Source organism: Mustelus asterias, chromosome 16 (genome assembly GCF_964213995.1).
Source record: "Mustelus asterias chromosome 16, sMusAst1.hap1.1, whole genome shotgun sequence".
Classification (NCBI taxonomy): domain Eukaryota; kingdom Metazoa; phylum Chordata; class Chondrichthyes; order Carcharhiniformes; family Triakidae; genus Mustelus; species Mustelus asterias.
In genome coordinates this window covers 102,107,196-102,123,936 of record NC_135816.1, presented here as the reverse complement: position 1 = coordinate 102,123,936, position 16,741 = coordinate 102,107,196, and the positions used below count along the sequence as shown (strand labels likewise).

The window sequence follows — 16,741 nt, the reverse complement described above, 5'->3', positions numbered from 1 at the left end:
AAAAGACATGGGGATGTTAAAGAGGTAAAAGTAAATATCCTGAAGCCTAAACCCATCGCTAATGGGATGTGGGGCCCACTTTGAGGCTTGTCTCCGGTGGGCAGTCACTGTCCTGGCTGTTTAAATTGTAGCTCCGACTGTAAAGGATGACACAGGGACCATTTCACAGTTTTGTTGTTCGGAATGAACGGATACACATCTACATACATCTGCAGGTGGCATTGCAGTGTTCGAATCAAACTCTTCTAATTATGGAGCGTGAAAAGTTTGTAGTTCGACATAAAGTGATCACAGCCACAGGATTTGAGATTAGCATCCTGAGAATCTAGGTTTACAGCAACCCGAGTTGTATTACGACTTCGAGGAAGAGGAGATTGAGAAAGAGAGCAATGCAAGATTTCAATGACTTCCGCATATGAATCGAAGGTGTTGTCGACGTTAACCATCACATGACTAAAATTGACAACGATTGGACAACTTTGGATCTGATTGGACATGTGATCTGGTGGGGGTCATTATTCCAAAAGACGGGAGGCTGAGGACTCATTGGCATCACTGATCACTCATCCATGTCTCAATGGTAACACCGACTGGCGTCGTTTAAGTTAATTGTGTCACTGTGGATGGCATGGTTTAAAACAAGGATTACAACTGGACAACGCTAAACATGACTGCACACGTTGCCCAGATCACCGATGAAGAAATGGGCAGAGAGAAGAACTGGAGAGTGCGGGAAGAGAGTCCGCATGACTTGGGGACCATGCTCTGCCTGTGCGACCAGCATAAGATGTACCATCTATCAGATGGACTTCAGCAACTCACCAAGGCTCCTTCAACAGCACGTTTCAAACCTGTAACCTGTAAGATTAGCAAAGCAATGGGAGTTCTACCTCCTGCAAGATTCCCTCCAAGCCACACACCATTATATTCCATTATGTGGATTTGTATCTCTGGGAAAAGAAAAGGGACTTGGAACTACGTCATCGTTCCTTTACTGTCACGATCAAAATCCTGGAACTCCCTCCTTAGTAGCATCTCACCTCAGGGACTGCAGCGGTTCAAGAAGGCAGCTTACCACCACTTTCTCAAGGAGAAATTACGGATGGACAATAAAGGTTGGACTTGTCAGTGATGCCCATTTACCAGAAAAACATAAAAACAAAGTCAAAAAATAAAGAAAAAAATGAAGAACAAATAATGTCGAAGCTTCTTTCAACTGGGAATGGGCAGCATTGTTTAAGCAGGTCACAGACCAGAATGTCAACTCAGAAACAAGAGGTATCGGAGAGTATGAAACTCACTGATCCATGTCTCTGATGGTCTGGAAGATGTTGATTGGGGCACGAGTCACTGTTTGCAAGGAAAATGTAAAATTAGGGTTCTGAGGAACATATGGCAATGACAACAGGGGCCACAACTCTCCAGCCGTTCATGCCCTGCTACTCCTGCCAACGAGAATGGAGAATTTGGCGCTCAGCCAAAATTCCATTCACTGCGGCGGGACTGGAGAATCCCAGCTGCGGGCAAGGCCGGACAATCAGGCCCGGAATGTATGAAAAGAGAATCATTCGTTTTGTTGGCTGCATGTTATTATTCAGATCTCACATGTGTGTATCATTGATGTACTGTGGTTTAATGGCCCTGCAATGGAAAGTAGAGATCAAAGGCAGAAATAATGTAAGAATTGTGAGAGAACCACTGTATACAGTATCATTTCATGGGATAGATCTGCAAACAAGGATGGATTGTATGGCTGCTTATTAAAGACCTCAGTACACAAAATGGAATTGGATAGTATTGTGCTTCAGTGAAGACCTGACCCTGTTCTGATCCAATCAAAAGTGTGTATACTCTGGACACTAGACAGAAATTTCAATGGAACATTAGTCCAGTAACTTGACCACGACAATAATGCACCCTGTAACATAAGCCCAACACTACCATACCCTGGATTATTAGTCCATTAACATAGCACTTATTCTACCATACCCTGATTATTAGTCCAGTTGCATAACCCCTTTACTACTGTACCCTGGATTATTAGTCCAGTAACATATCCTATACACTACTGTACCCTGGATTATTTGTCCTGTAACATAACGCCTACACTACTGCACCCTGGATTAGTAGCCCAGGAACAGAACCCCTACATTATTGTATCCTGGATTATTTGTCCAGTAACATAACCCTTATACCATAATACCTTGTATTATTAATCCAGTAACATATCCTGTACACTACTGTACCCTGGATTATTAGTCCAGTAACATATTCTATACACTTCTGTCGCCTGGATTATTAGTACAGTAACATATTCTATGCACCTCTGTAGCCTGGATTATTAGTCCAGTAACATATTATATACACTTCTGTAGCCTGGATTATTTGTCCAGTAGCATAACCTCGATGCTACTGTGCCTGGTGTAGTTCAGTAACATAACTCCTACACTACTGTACCCTGGATTATTAATCCAGTAACATATCCTGTACACTACTGTACCCTCGATTATTAGCCCAGTAACATAACCCCTACACTACTGTACCTGGCGTATTAGTTCAGTAACATAACCTCTACACTACCGTACCCTGGATTATTAATCCAGTAACATATCCTGTGCACTACTGTACCCTGCATTATTAGCCCAGGAACATAACACCTACGTTACTGTACCGTGGATTATTAACCCTGTAACATAACCCTTACGCTATAGTACCCTGGATAATTAGTCCTGGAACATAACCCTTACATTATTGTACCCTGGATTAGTAGTCCAGTAACATATCCCCTACACGACTGTACTCTGGATTATTAGTCCAGTAACATAGCAGATGAATGAACCTTTCAGAGGAAAAAAAGTTCTCCTCATCTCCATTTTACAAATGAGGGGACTCCCATTTTAAATTTATTTGTAAAAGGTGCCCTCGAAGTCTAGTCTCTCTCTCACAAGGGGAAGCATATACTTGCCTTCCACCTTGTCAAGTCCCCTCAGAATGATGACAAGTTGTTGTGGCGACAGTGCACAGATCCTCACAGAGCTACTGTGAATGTCCGCCTCCTGTCCGGCTGATAGCAACTCGCTTGCTCTCAATGACCAACATCACTTCATGGTGATGTCACATGGAGAGTTTCACTGATCCTGATCTCAGGTCTTCCTTGGTGGTTTGTGACCTTGAGGTTCAGCATCGCTGGAGGCTCAGACTAGTGGAATATGGGATCAAGCAGCAGAGAAAAATGTGCAGAGAGCACACATTGACAATAACCAGGAGTGACGGTCGCCCTGAACATTGTGACATTGTCCCTTTGGGTGCCCAAGGGCCCCTGGCTCCTTTCTTGGGAAAGAGAGGCAGATGGACAGAGCTCGGGAATCCCCGCTGTCCGCTGGTGTTGGCAATAGATGATCCCCACAATTGCCTGCACCACGAGGTGCAGATCCTACAGCATGGAGTGTGTGTCCTGCACTATGGAGTGTGTGTTTTGCAGCATAGAGTGCGTGTCCGGAGCATGGAGTGCGTGTCCTGCAGCATGGATTGTGCGTCCAGCATCATGGAGTGCATGTTCTGCAGCATGGAGTGCATGTCGTGTAGCATGGAGTGCGTGTTCTGCAGCATGGAGTCATAGAATCATAGAATACTACAGTGCAGAAAGAGGCCATTTGGCCCATCGAGTCTGCACCGACCACAATCCCACCCAGGCCCTACCCCATATCCCTACATATTTACCCACTAATCCCTCTAACCTACTCATCTCAGGATACTAAGGGGCAATTTTGAACATGGCCAATCGACCTAACCCGCACATCTTTGTGGGAGGAAACCGGAGCACCCGGAGGAAACCCACGCAGACACGAGGAGAATGTGCAAACTCCACACAGACAGTGACCCAAGCCGGGAATCGAACCCAGGTCCCTGGAGCTGTGAAGCAGCAGTGCTAACCACTGTGCTACCGTGCCGCACAGTGTGTGTCCTGCAGCATGGAGTGCGTGTCCTGCAGCATGGAGTGCGTGTCCTGCAGCATGGAGTGCGTGTCCTGCAGCATGGAGTGCGTGTCCTGCAGCATGGAGTGCGTGTCCTGCAGCATGGCGTGCGTGTCCTGCAGCATGGAGTGCGTGTCCTGCAGCATGGAGTGCGTGTCCTGCAGCATGGAGTGCGTGTCCTGCAGCATGGAGTGCGTGTCCTGCAGCATGGAGTGCGTGTCCTGCAGCATGGAGTGCGTGTCCTGCAGCAGGGAGTGCGTGTCCTGCAGCAGGGAGTGCGTGTCCTGCAGCAGGGAGTGCGTGTCCTGCAGCAGGGAGTGCGTGTCCTGCAGCAGGGAGTGCGTGTCCTGCAGCAGGGAGTGCGTGTCCTGCAGCATGGAGTGCGTGTTCTGCAGCATGGAGTGCGTGTTCTGCAGCATGGAGTGCGTGTCCTGCAGCATGGAGTGCGTGTTCTGCAGCATGGAGTGCGTGTCCTGCAGCATGGAGTGCGTGTCCTGCAGCATGGAGTGCGTGTCCTGCAGCATGGAGTGCGTGTTCTGCAGCATGGAGTGCGTGTCCTGCAGCAGGGAGTGCGTGTCCTGCGGCATGAAATGCGTGTCCTGCAGTATGAAGTGCATGTTCTGTAGCATGGAGTGCGTGTCCTGCACCATGGAGTGCGTGTTCTGCACCATGGAGTGCGTGTTCTGCACCATGGAGTGCGTGTTCTGCACCATGGAGTGCGTGTTCTGCAGCATGGAATGCATGCTCTGCTGCATGGAGTGTGTGTCCTGCTGCATGGAGTGCGTGTTCTGCAGCATGAAATGCGTGTCCTGCAGTATGAAGTGCGTGTTCTGCAGCATGGAGTGCGTGTTCTGCAGCATGGAGTGCGTGTTCTGCAGCATGGAGTGCGTGTTCTGCAGCATGGAGTGCGTGTTCTGCAGCATGGAGTGCGTGTTCTGCAGCATGAAATGCGTGTCCTGCAGCATGAAATGAGTGTCCTGCAGCATGAAATGCGTGTCCTGCAGCATGAAATGCGTGTCCTGCAGCAGGAAGTGCGTGTTCTGCAGCAGGAAGTGCGTGTTCTGCAGCAGGAAGTGCGTGTTCTGCAGCACCGAGTGCGTGTTCTGCAGCATGGAGTGCGTGTTCTGCAGCACCGAGTGCGTGTCCTGCATCACGGAGTGCGTGTCCTGCATCATGGAGTGCGTGTCCTGCAGCATGGAGTGCGTGTCCTGCAGCATGGAGTGCGTGTCCTGCAGCATGGAGTGCGTGTCCTGCAGCATGGAGTGCGTGTCCTGCAGCATGGAGTGCGTGTCCTGCAGCATGGAGTGCGTGTCCTGCAGCATGGAGTGCGTGTCCTGCAGCATGGAGTGCGTGTCCTGCAGCATGGAGTGCGTGTCCTGCAGCATGGAGTGCGTGTCCTGCAGCATGGAGTGCGTGTCCTGCAGCATGGAGTGCGTGTCCTGCAGCATGGAGTGCGTGTCCTGCAGCATGGAGTGCGTGTCCTGCAGCATGGAGTGCGTGTTCTGCAGCACCGAGTGCGTGTTCTGCAGCATGAAATGCGTGTCCTGCAGTATGAAGTGCATGTTCTGCAGCATGGAGTGCGTGTTCTGCAGCATGGAGTGCGTGTTCTGCAGCATGGAGTGCGTGTTCTGCAGCACCGAGTGCGTGTTCTGCAGCACCGAGTGCGTGTTCTGCAGTATGAAGTGCATGTTCTGCAGCATGGAGTGCGTGTCCTGCAGCATGGAGTGCGTGTCCTGCAGCTTGGGGTAGACATCCTGCAGCATGGAGTGCGTGTCCTGCAGCATGGAGTGCGTGTCCTGCAGCTTGGGGTAGACGTCCTGCAGCATGGAGTGCGTGTCCTGCAGCTTGAGGTAGACGTCCTGCAGCTGTGCAGAACAAATATTTTGACCAAGGGTCTCTATGGCAGTCATCAAACTTGCTGTGTTGGCCTCAGTGCACTGAAGCGTCGGCACTATCTTGTCGGACAAAAGATGTTGGGACTGCTCCATCCTGCATTTAACCCGATGAGTGTCGCTGACATCCCTTACTGATGTTCCCAACTTTGCCACTGGAGCTGCAACAACTGAGGCGTGACCAAGTCCCAAGGCTCCTCATCTGATTGGGTTCAGCAGACTCCTGGCCTCCAGCAATCCTCCAAGTCTTCGCATGCTGCGACATCCCTGTCTCCACCTGCTGTGGATCAGAAAGCATGAGGTTCCCCCAGACTGTGACCCCGAGGCTTTTCTAACATCTTGTCTGTGTGTGTGTCTCTGCGCTGGTCGAGGGTGTGGGTTAAAGCTGTGACAGTTCTTCAGTCTCTACAGTGGAGAAGTGATCTATGCTGGTCTCAGAGTTGTCTGGGACTTGACTGTTTGACCCCCTGGGCTGTTCCCCTGATTTGCTTGTAAAAGTAGGGAGATTTTGTTAGTGCATGGCCGGGGCCTTTAGATACAGGAGATGTGACTCACATCAATATTGTGTGATGATTGACACTTTGATGAAGCCTCACTTGGTTTCACGCTGCCCCCAGCCATTTGTAAAGCAACAGCCAATCTCCTCACTGGCCAGCTAGAGGGCTCTTTCCTCCAGGTTTGGGAGAATTTTTCACCTCTGAGATCCCTCTGCCCCTCTGGGATCGCTCCATTTTGTTACGTTTTAGCTTGCCCTGCATGAAAATAATTGGAGAGAGTGTAAGCAGGATGCCGACCAAGGCAGATGATGAGGATGCCTGGCTTGTGTGAATGGTGAGTGAGAGCAGCAAGGTCATGAGGACATGACCTGCAGGGGAGATGAAGATGCATGTGGGAGAGCGAGTGGTGGTGTCCCTTGAGCTGGCTTTGAGTGAGCTCCCTGTGGATGTGTGATAGGTACGTGATCTGAATTGATTTGATTTATTATCGGCATGGTGGCACAGTGGTTAGCACTGCTGCCTCACAGCACCAGGGACCTGGGTTCGATTCACGGCTCGGTCACTGTCTGTGCCGAGTCTGTACATTCTCCCCATGTCTGCAAGTCTCCTCTGGGTGCTCCAGTTTCCTCCCACAGTCTGAAAGACGTGATAGTTACATGCAGTAGCCATACTAAATTCTCCCTCAGTGTACCCGAACAGGCGCTGAAGTGTGGCGAGTGGGGGATTTTCACACTAACTTCATTGCAGTGTTAATGTAAGCCTACTTGTGACACTGATAAATAAACTTTATGTATCAGTATACAGTGAAAAGTATTGTTTCTTGCGTGCTATACAGACGAAGCACACTTTTACATAGAGAAGGAAAGGAGAAGGTGCAGAGATAGTGTTACAGTCATAGCTGCGGTGTAGAGAAAGATCAACTTTATATAAGGTAGGTCCATTCAAAAGTCTGGTGACAGCAGGGAAGAAGCTGTTCTTGAGTCGGTTGGTGCGTGACCTCGGACTTTTGTATCTTTTTCCCGACGGAAGAAGGTGGAAGAGAGAATGTCCGGGGTGTGTGGGGTCCTTGATTATGCTTGCTGCTTTTCCAAGACAACAGGAAGTGTAGACAGTTCAATGGATGGGAGGCTGGTTTGCGTGATGGACTGGGCATCCTTCATGACCCTTTGTGGTTTCTTGGACAGAGCAGGAGCCAGACCAAGCTGTGATACAACCAGAAAGAATGCTTTCTGTGGTGCATCTGTAAAAGTTGGTGAGAGTCACAGCGGACATGTAAAATTTCCTTAGTCTTCTGAGAAAGTTGATGGGCTTTCTTAGCTATCGTGTCGGTGTGGAGGGACCAGGACAGGTTGCTGGTGACCTGGACACCGAAAAACCTGAAGCTCTCCACCCTTTTGACTTCGTCCCCGTTGATGTAGACAGCGGCATGTTCTCATCTACACTTCCTGAAGTCGATGACTATCTCCTTCGTTTTACTGAAATTGAGGAAGATTATTGTCATCGCACCAGTTCACCAGATTCTCACAGTGGAATTCTACCGCCCTGCGCGCCACAGAATCAGAGTGGGCAGGGTGCGGACAACGGAAATGTCCATTGACCTCAGGCGGGAATTTCCAGTCTCGCTAAGGCGAGACCGTAAAATCCTGCCCTCCATCTCTTTCCTGAGAGCTGAGGGTGATGTGAAGAGTGACTTATCCCGACAGAACAGAGGTCATTCATGTTTTTCCGGCACTGGATGCCTGTCCTCCTTGGCACTGACCACTGATGTTGCTGCCTCCCATTCTGGGTGGTGTCCGGTATCGGTTGTCTCCTCCTTGTGTGAGGGTGTGGATATATGTGTAGTGATGCTTGGATAGTGATGTCTTCCTTAATTGTAGAAACTATTAATAATCTAATGCTTACAGTATTATAGTATAAGTGAGTATAAACTATTGCCTGGCTCCGGGCGGTTGGGTGAGGTCATGTGATGGTATGGCCTTGTTCTGCAGGCAACTGCCTGCTAAGATAAGCTGAATGGAGCTGCGATCACTTGTTATCACACAAGTGTTCTGTGTTGCAGCATACGTGCACAGAATGTGACTGGCCAGTGAAGGTCAGCACGAGGAGTGCACTAAGCATTATTATCCTCTGATTGGTAACGGGTATATTGGAGCTATAGCTGGTAGGCTATCGGGTCGCTTGCATGCGTTAGAAAAAAAGTATTTGTATCGTACCAAAACAAAGAAGTGTGTTCAGTCTCCCCTGAGGACTGCAGGCTTTGTTAGCCTGCATCATTAAGGAAGACTGACCTGACATCGTAAAATAATGAAATAAAGAGGTTGATTAAACACCTGGAGTTGAATCGATTTGTTGTCGAACCAAGCCTGATAGAGTGTAATTTGAGATTATCAAGGGTAGAGGACATCATGCCGCTCCTCCACTGCATCATGCAGCCTCTTGAGGGAGATGTCTGAGAACTTGGGGGCCAACCTTTCGTGCAGCCATCAGTTGCCTTCGATTACGGAGAAGATGGCTGGTGAGTGCTTTAAATAGTAAAGGTAACGTAGAGTCACCATCGTCCCAGATGACCATAGACTGCTTTCCCCTTTGAGAGTTGACTGGTGGTGAGTTAACCTGAGGGTCACCACACATCAGGTGGGGGGCAAGGTTGAGAAGGCAGGGCCTTCATGGAAAACCTCAGCTGATACGGGAATTGAACACACGCTGTTGGCATTGCTCTGCATCATGAACCAGCCGTCCAGCCAACTGAGCTAAACCAATAAAGAGCATCCCATCATTAAGGCGCTGAGGTGATGGTGGGGATGGTAAATCAGAGGTTGCCCACCACCCAGCTACTTTGAATCCCATGGCCTAAAATGTTTTGCCGAATTGGTGTACGATACGGCGCAAAAACTCACCATTGCCATCAGCGGCTCAACGTCGCTTTCCCAACCGCCACCAGCTGTAGCAAAATTTCAGCAACATTCTGCCCTAAGTTTTTGTGATTCTCAGACACCCAGATCCCACTGTACCACAGAGTTTAAAAATAATATTGTTCCTTTCTCAAAGTTACAATGTCAATGCACAGAGTGGACAGGGCCAGCCCCTTGATCCATCTCCTTGCTTGCTCCAAAAACCAATTCAAACTGAGTAATTTCATGGTCCTCAGGAGAGATATACAAGATCTGGGGCAGCACGGTGGCACAGCGGTCAGCACTGCTGCCTTACAGCACCAGGGACCCGGGTTTGATTCCCGGCTTGGGTCACTGTCTATGTGGAGTCTGCACATTCTCCCCGTGCCTGCATGGGTTTCCTCCAGGTGCTCCAGTTTCCTCCCACGGTCTGAAAGACAGGCTGGTTAAGTGTATTGGCCACGCTAAATTTTCCCTCAGTGTACCTGAACAGGCGCCGGAGTGTAGCGACTCGGGGATTTTCACAGTGACACTTAAATAAACTTTAAAAAAAGATCCAAGCTGAGAAGAACAGGCTTTACATCTGATCTTGGGCTTGATCCTACACTCGATCAAGATTCTGTACCTCAGAGTTCTACAATCTCCATTTAAAAATGATAGTTGAGGCCCCAGTACTGATCCCTGTGAACTCTGCTTGTTACATCCTGGCAACCCAAAAATGATCCATTAATCCTTACCCTCTGTTCCCCATTCCAATGATCTGTGACCACAGGAAAAATGTCCCACACAGCTTTGTCTGCTACTGATACGATGGAGATACGAGGGGGGTGGGGGAAAACTGCACTGCCTTTCGCTAGTTCCACTATCTTACACGTTGCAGCATGGAGTGAAATAATTTCACCAGCGAGCTACATGGCCAAATTCGTGCTTTATTGAATATCTTTTATTTCTTAATTGGGAAGGAGGTGGTGGGCCGCCTTCTTGAAACACTGCAGTCCCTGAGGTGTAGGTACACCCACAGTGCTGTTAGAGAGGGAATTCCAGGACTTTGACCCAGCAACAGTGAAGGAACAGTGATATATTTCCAAGTCAGGATGGTGAAGCCTTGGAGGGCAACCTCCAGGTGGTACTGCTCCCAGGTATCTGCCGCTCTTGTCCTTCTAGATGGTAACGGTTGTGGGTTTGGAAGGTGCTGTCTAAGGAGCCTTGGTGAGTTCCTGCAGTGCATCTTGTAGATAGTACACATGGCTGTCACTGTTCGTCAGTGGTGGAGTGAATGGTTGTTGAATGTGGTGGATGCAGTGTCAATCAAGTGGACTGCTTTCTCCTGGATGGTCTTGATTGATTAACGGCTTAATAAAGAATTAAGCTGGTGGAGAGATGGAGAGAGAGAGATCACGAGAGAGAAAACCACAACAAAAACCCCAGAATTGGAAAGGGGACTCAGTGTTGTAAAGTAGGAAATGCTGCAGGAAATTTGCACACAGGAACAATGAGGTAACAAGAAGAGCCAACCCCAGGCCTTCTTGTTCCCCCCCTCTCTCCTTTCCACCCCCTCCACTTTCTCCCTCCCTCTCCCTCTCAATTCCACCATTACTCTCATTCACAGCTGCAGAGAGATCGAGGGCGAGAGAGAGAGATAGAGGGAGAGAGAGAGAGAGCGAGAGATCCACAACCTCACTCTGAGTTAAAATGGCTGCTGCACATTTCATTAAACAGGCAACTTCACTGCAACACAAGTTTTAGTCAGGAATAATAGTGGATTCCAAAGTTGGGACTTTAATTGCTTTCTGCCCAACAGGAATATCCTCACTGTTACAATGCAGGAAATTCTGCAGTTGATTTGTGCACAGCAAGATCCCAACTAAAATGACCAACTCAATAGCCTGATCCTGTGAAACAAATTTTTTAAAAAGCCTGATCATCTATCAGTCCTTAGAAACCGCTGAATTTCCTCTTTAAACTGGGAAGAAGCCGCTGATTCACTCAGGAGAATTTCTACAATCAAGGTTCCAGGTTTTTGCAGTTCACACTTGGCACGGTGGCTCGCACTGCTGCCCCTCAGCGCCATGGACCCGGGTTCAATTCTGGCCTTGGGTGACTGTCTGTGTGGAGTTTGCACCTTCGCCCCGTGTCTGCGTGGGTTCCTTCCGGGTGCTCCCAATTTTGGCACAAGCACTCAGATATTTTTTAAGGAGGACTTTGCAGGGTTGACAGGGCGGGGTTTGCCATTGCTGTTTTTGATGCCTAGGTCAATGCTGTATGGTCCGTCTGGTTTTATTACTTTTTGTTTTCTTTGTCGGGGTTGGATACAACTGAGCGGCTTTCTGGATCATTTCAGAGGGGCATTTAAGAGTCAACCACATTGCTGTGGCTCTGGAATTGCATGTAGGTCTGACTGCCGTGGAACTCCCATCCCCAGAGCAGAATGATGGGTCTCTGGATTACTCGCCCAATACCACTGCACCACCACCTCCCTTCAGCTGTGAGCACCAAGTGAGCTGTGCATTATTGGGGTCATGATGCTCAATAATTTGCTATGTGGTTCAAGCCACTGCAGATTCTGGAGCTCATGGCTTTCTGATTCAGAGATGAAAGAGAAATTGAGACCAAAAGCTCTTGGATGTGGAATCTTTTACATCGAAGCAGAGAGCAGAGGGTGCGTTTCTCTCAATACTTCACACTGCAGATTTATCATGAATGGTGTTGATGAGAGTGTCCAAAACTGCTGATTGAAACCTTAGGCCAGGAAAGAATGTTTCATTTTACTAAAATCGGGTGATTGCCACAGAGATGCAATTCCCCAGCATAATCTGAGAAGCAGAACCCCAGTTGGATGCAATAATCTGACCAGCAGAATGTTAGTGTGAGGAAGTCATTACTTCACACAACACAAGGAAAGAAGTTGTGAAACATCGAATGATGAAAGGCTGAAGCTGACCGTTTGGCCTGTGGTGGAAGGACTGTTCCTTGAAAGAGCAAGAAATTTAATTCAACTCTCCACCCCATCCCAACTTTGTAAATTTTTCAAATATCTATTCAAGTATCTATTCGATGCCTTATCTGAAAATTTCTTTGGAACCTACTTCCCTTTGTCATTATCTCTAATAGGTTTATTTGGTAGCAAAAGCCACACAGGCGTTCGGAGCTCCAAGCCCCTTCTTCACACAAGAAAGCTTGTGTGGCTTTTGCTACCAAATAAACCTGTTGGACTTTAACCTGGTGTTAAATTTCTTACTGTGCTTACCCCAGTCCAACGCCGGCATCTCCACATCATGATTACCTCTAATATCAGTCCTCTGCATACAAATGTTACTGGAAACAGTTTGTCATCATTTACTTTACAAATGATTACAATCTCTCTCTCTCTCTCAAGGGCCTGACTGGCTTGTATTAGCTGTACATCATCATCTACATCATACATTAGCGTATCCCACCTGTTAACCCTTTATATTACAGTGTTGAGCTCAAACGGACCCTGTAGTGCCTGTTTCAAGGGCTTTAAGCTGCAGTATTGGACTCAACTTGATGGAATCGGCAGAAACGCAATTGAAGAGTGGATTAGGTGTCTTTAACTGTCGTGATGTGATTATTTTTAAATCCACCTCTCTTTAAACTGCAGCTGCCATGTGATTATTCAAAAAATGCTTTGATTGACAGACCAGGTAGTGAAGCGTCTATTTGGACAGTCCTTCAGGGAAGGAAATCTGCTGTCCTTACCTGGTCTGGCCTACGTGTGACTGCAGAGCTACAACAATGTGGTTAACTCTCAACTGCCCTCCAAGGCCAACTAGGGATGGACAATAAATGCTGGCCCAGCCAGCAACACCCATGTCCCACAAATGAACAATAAAAAAAGTTCCAATCATTGCTGATGTTTTCCTAAGGGCTTTTCATTATGAATTTTTGGCTGAGGTTCTAAAAGTACAATTATATCAGCAAGTGCTTTCGAGTTTGCAAAAGGCTTTTAAAGAAGTAAAGGTATGATTAAAAGTTCTTTTTAATGAGCAATTAATCACTTGTGGAGAATAAAAGATTTGATGCTTTCATCAATGGGAGTATTTTTCATGATCAATTCTGGATAGTGAGAGCTGTATTGGATTTTCAAGAAATTATTTAAATTCATTTCCACACGGCTCCTGGGGTCTGTGCATGGTGGAGACTGGGTGAGTTGGCATTCAGTTGGCATGGGGCGTGTGAGGTGCAATGAGGTGGGTAAGTGGAGGGATGTGCTGGCATTGAGTTCGCAAGCGGATATAAGAACATAAGAACTAGGAGCAGGAGTAGGCCATCTGGCCCCTCGAGCCTGCTCCGCCATTCAATAAGATCATGGCTGATCTTTTTGTGGACTCAGCTCCACTTACCCGCCCGCTCACCATAACCCTTAATTCCTTTACTGTTCAAAAATTTATCCAACCTTGCCTTAAAAACATTCAATGAGGTAGCCTCAACTGCTTCACTGGGCAGGGAATTCCACAGATTCACAACCCTTTGGGTGAAGAAGTTCCTCCTCAACTCAGTCCTAAATTTGTTCCCCCTTATTTTGAGGCCATGTCCCCTAGTTCTAGTTTCACCCGCCAGTGGAAACAACTTCCCTGCTTCTATATGATCTAGTCCCTTCATAATCTTATATGTTTTTATAAGATCTCCCTCATTCTTCTGAATTGCAAAAAGTATAGCCCTAGTCTACTCAGTCTCTCCTCATAAGCCAGCCCACTCAACTCCGGAATCAACCGAGTGAATCTCCTCTGCACCCCCTCCAGTGCCAGTGTATCTTTTCTCAAGTAAGGAGACCAAAACTGTATACACAGTACTCCAGGTGTGGCCTCACCAGCACCTTATACAGCTGTAACATAATCACGCTGTTTTTAAACTCCATCCCTCAAGCAATGAAGGACAAAATTCCATTTGCCTTCTTAATTACCTGCTGCACCTGCAAACCAACTCCTTGAGATTCCTGCACAAGGACAACCAGGTCCCACTGCACAGCAGCATGCTGCAATTTTTTCCCATTTAAATAAGAGTCCATTTTGCTGTTATTCCTAACAAAATGGATGACCTCACATTTACCAACATTGTACTCCATCTGCCAGACCCTCGCCCACTCACTTAGACTATCTACATCCCTTTGCAGGCTTTCAGTGTCCTCTGCACACTTTGCTCTCCCACTCATCTTAGTGTCATCTGTGAATTTTGACACACTACACTTGGTCCCCAACTCCAAATCATCTATGTAAATCGTAAACAATTGCGGTCCCAACACTGATCTCTGAGGCACACCACTAGTCACTGATCGCCAACCAGAAAAACACCCATTTACCCCTACTCTTTGCTTTCTGTTAGTTAACCATATGAAGGACATGTTAGGTGGTCAGGGCTGTGAGTAAGTGCGAGGGGGTGAGTGCCAGTTAATTGGAATCTTCTAAAATAACTGGGATGAATTCCTAGGAAACCAAGGTGAGCGTCTATGCCACCCACTTTAGCATGCACCCTACTGCAGGTTCTCCAAGCGTCTGTTTCCGGGGTCAGGGGGTGATGCCCTCACCTACCACCATGCTGAATTAAAATCTCATGATTCCTGGTTCTTCTTGCTGAGGCAAAGTGGGTAATTTCTCAACTTCAGCGACATGCCTCAGGACACAACATCTGACAACAAAATAAGTTCAGAGGCTAGGAATTCTGCGGAGAAGAACTCAACTCCTGACCACCCTCTTAAAACCTGTCCACCATCTACAAGGTACAAGTCAGGAGTATGATGGAATACTCTCCACTTGCCTGGATGAGTGCAGCTCCAACAACACTCAAGAAAATCAACTCCATCCAGAACAAAGCAGCCCCGCTTGTTGCTACCAACCACCACCTTAAACATCCACCACTGATGCACTGTGGCAGCAACTCACCAAAGTTCCTTAGCAGCACCTTCCAGACTCACGACTACTACCATCTGGAAGGACAAGAACAGCAGATACCTGGGACACCACCACCTGGAGGTTCCCCTCCACGTCTCTCAGCATCCTGACTCGGAAATATATCAACCGTTCCCTCATTGGCAAAATCCTGGAACTCTCTGCCTGACACCACTGTGGGTGTGCCGACACCTCAGGGACTGCAGTGGTTCAAGAAGGCAGCTCACCACAACCTTCTCAAGGGGCAATTAAGGATGGGCAATAAATGATGGCCGAGCCAACGACTCCCACATCCTAAGAATGAAAAAATAAACTCCCCTCATCCCAGGAAACAGGCGAGTGAACAATGATTGCAACACGTCTTGGGTAAGTGTAGAGAACCTAGAGGCCAGAAGATGAGAGCGTAGTGTTCGAGCTCTGGCCAAATCAGAACCTAAACAAAAGCTCACGGAGGAGGGATCTTTCCATCCACCTGTGAGAGCAGACAATGTATTTGGATTAATATTTCCTCACACTGGTCATCTCAGTGTAAACTACTGAATGACATCTTGGGCAGGGAGGATGTTCACCAACAGTTATTACTCTAAAAACCAGGTTCTTAGCATGGACACAGCCCTCCCTATGTAATCTGATAAGCAACCCCGAAGCTGAACATCACAGGAGTTAGTATGAGGAAATAATTTCTTCACAGAACAAGCAACTGCAATTAATTAAATTGTGAAACGTTGAATGAGGAAAGATTGAAACCGACTATTTGGCCATTGGTGTTTGGAAGCCATTTGAGAGAACAGTGTAATAGTCCGAATCCCCGATCCATCCAACTCTTTCCTTCCTGGCACATATTTAACCTATTTCAAAGTTCCTATTGATTCAGGTTCAGCGAGCGCGTTCCAGATCACATCAACCTGCTGGGTAAAAACATTTCCCCCATCTCCCCCTCAGCATCATTTGTCAATAATCTTAATCGACACCCTTTGCCTCTTAATGCTCCTGAAAAACATTACCACCCACTGACGCTATCAAACCCTTCATGATTCTGAACTTCTCATTTAAATGTTCTCTGCTCTCAGGAGAACAATTCCAGTTTCTCCCGCCTCTCCACATCAACTGAAGTCCTTTAATTTTGCTGCCATCCTGGCCAATTCCCCTTCCAAGGCCTTAACGTCCTTCCTGAGATATTTTTGAAACCAGAATTTAAAGTTATATTATAGGATTGTTGAGCGTCTGCCCGAGAACACTGGCACTCTGATACTTTCCTTTTTTATTTTCAATTCAAACTGTGGTTCTCTGTTGGAAGTCTGTCTCTTTGATAAAGCTTTGGGAGTTGTTGAGATTGTGAAGTTGAATTTTGAGGGACTGGAGAAGGTTACAGAGGTAGAATATTAAGGCCATGGAGAGATTTGAAAAAAAGGATAGGGATTTGTACTTGAGGTTTTGTCCGATAGTTTAGCAGTGCATAAAAGCAAAATACCGCGGATGCTGGAATCTGAAACAATAACAGAAAATGCTGGAAAATCTCAGCAAGTCTGACAGCATCTGTTGGGAGTGAGCAGAACCAACGTTTTAAGTCGAGGGAACCAT

At 47.4% G+C, this 16,741-nt stretch overlaps 1 protein-coding gene and 1 pseudogene across 1 annotated transcript in view; both read left to right on the top strand.

Moving 5' to 3' along the window:
• Positions 1 to 16,741, top strand: part of LOC144505328 (cystatin-B-like) — a 339,685-nt gene that overhangs the window by 316,957 nt on the left and 5,987 nt on the right. The gene's annotated exons all lie outside the window — the stretch shown is intronic.
• LOC144505422 (uncharacterized) lies at positions 668 to 8,494 on the top strand (annotated as a pseudogene).